This window comes from Humulus lupulus, chromosome 2 (genome assembly GCF_963169125.1).
Source record: "Humulus lupulus chromosome 2, drHumLupu1.1, whole genome shotgun sequence".
NCBI classification, from domain to species: domain Eukaryota; kingdom Viridiplantae; phylum Streptophyta; class Magnoliopsida; order Rosales; family Cannabaceae; genus Humulus; species Humulus lupulus.
This window is the reverse complement of record NC_084794.1, coordinates 256,640,099-256,642,533: the sequence shown is the minus strand read 5'-3', so window position 1 is coordinate 256,642,533 and position 2,435 is coordinate 256,640,099. Positions and strand designations below refer to the sequence as shown.

General features: G+C 41.0%; 1 pseudogene; it reads right to left on the bottom strand.

Annotated features, from left to right (window-relative positions):
- Nucleotides 1-259: 259 nt before the first annotated feature.
- On the bottom strand, nt 260-1,700 carry LOC133819257 (probable aspartic proteinase GIP2; annotated as a pseudogene).
- Nucleotides 1,701-2,435: the final 735 nt, after the last annotated feature.

Sequence of the window (2,435 nt, the reverse complement as noted above, 5' to 3'; positions counted from 1 at the left end):
GAATAAACTATTAAAAAATTATACATTAATGAGCAAAAATATTATCTTTTATGAAGAAGAATATGTTCTTATTTTGGTGCTGGTATTTATACATCACGGTCTTGAAATGTATATTATGATGATCGTACAATAAAACTTGCGGAGCTATGATTACTTTCCTTTCTTAAGTGACTTTACATGTACACAATTTTCTCATACAGGCCAGGAACACGCGCGAGACATATATATATATATATATATAAATAGATAGATATCATAATTCATAAATGACGGTTTATTTATTAATATTTAGCAATGTATATCATTTGTATTAATATTATTCTAATACTTATAATTCTGAAAATATTTTGAAAAAGTACGGCATTGAATAGGCATGGCTTTGCAGATTAATTAGCAGCGCCGGTGGTGGTAAAGTTAAAGTTTGAGCAAATTGTTTGCCTAGCTAGAAGAGAGGAGCTGAAACCAAGCCTTGAAGCAGCCAAATCAATCTGAACAAGATTGTCCTCAATCTGATGCCCTCCAATCACAATAACAGTTCGGGTGAACTTAACACCCCAATCAACAAAGTGAAGTGGACCACCGTCAACGAATCCCAGGCAGGCCACATCCTTGTTTACTAAAACCATGGAGTTGGCACCATTAATCCTCCACACGACTTTCTCACTCTGCAATACAAACTCGATCAGTGGAACACCGGGGCCGGTTCGGGTGCTGGGGATGCTCTTTGCACTAAAGCATGCGCTGAAAGGAGCCACCGCAACTCTAGGCACGTGGCCGAGAGCCTTAACAAAAGCATCAACAACAGCCGTGTGTATAGAAGTTTCCAACAGCGTGTAAGGAATAACGGTACTGATCTTCGTTCCACCATGTCCTTCCTTGTCGAAGGATAGCAGCGTAGTGTTCACGGGCACTGGTTTGCCACCGATATTAATCGACTTTACCCCGGGGAAGTACTCGGAGGATGGCTCGCCGGGGAAACCTCCAATTAAGTTTATAGGGTTGCGGATCAGTGGAGTGTAAGTGAGTAACTTAGATACGTCAATACCGGGAAGCAACACATAAGGCCCGTCTCCAAAGATAACGACGCCGTTAGCGGATGTTGAAGAGGACAAGCAAAGAGCGAACTTCCTTGGGAAGCTGAACGCAGCTGAAAACTGCTGAGGAAGCGAAATAGCGATCCTTCCAAGGCCGGCCATGCCCTTTACACCACTGGCCAGGCCTTCTAAGAGCAAAATGGGGGCACAAGTGGAGAAATTTCGGGATGGAAACAACTCTTCCCGTATTGAACCCATTCGTCGATTGTATTGAAAGAGTGTCTTGAGAAAAGTCGCCGCTGCTTCCGAGGTCGATTACGGTGTTTGTGGGAAACTCAACACAGATGTTGGGCTCAGTGAAACAAGCCTTGAGGCCGCCGAGGTTGCACTGAGCTGAGCGGCATGGGACGGTCTTGTAGGTTGAGGACTTATTAGCTTGTCGCAAACAACCCATAGGAATTCACCGCCGACGTCAACGGTTACTTTTACTTGCACTGGGGGAGTGGCGGTGTATTGGAGAGAGGAGGCGTCTTTGGTGACTGGAAGGATGAGAGCTTTGGGTCGGAACGCTGTCGTTTGGGCTAAGGAGGAGGATTTTACGATGAGAAAGAGAAGAGAGCAGAAAAGAATAACATGATACGAAGAAGCCATTTGTGAAAGAGTGAGTAGAAGGGTGTTGAGAAAAGGACATTTTATTAATGGGGCGGCCCGGCCCGTATTTCAATTTGTGTCGGGCTGAGCCGACTCATATTTAAAAGAATAAACTCAGCACGGCTTATGGGTTCGGCCAAAAAATGTGAGGATGGGGAATTGAACCATCTACTTCCTATCGACTCACCACCAATTCAAATACATTTCTTTATTTAAATTGTAATTTTAGATATTTTTATATACTTTTTAACAATACTTTGCACAAAATTATATCAAAGATAATTATTAGTATTTGAATACCTAATAATAAATACTAAAAATTTTAACTCACAAATCTTAAAAATAAATTAATATAATTATAAAAATATAAAATTGAGAAAAATAATAGACTTTTATTATTATTTTAATTTATAGATAATTGACAAATAAAAATTTATTATCATTATTAATGTCAAAATATCAGGATTTTTATGGTATCGTGCTTTCGGGTTAGTTTGTTCGTGCTTTCGTGTCGTGCCTTCGGGCTTGTCGTGCCGTGTCGTGCTCAGGCCCATGTCGTGTCGTGTTGTGCCAATTTTCAATTCGTGTCGTGTCTGGCCTAAGTCTATATTTTTTCGTGTCATGTCATGCTCTTGCCTCTCGGGCTCGTGCCGTGCTAGAAAGTCCAACCCGTATTTACAGCTCTAATTTTATAGTTGTGGTGGTGATGGGGATAAAATAAAAAGTGGGACTAGTGTAAATTGGGACAAA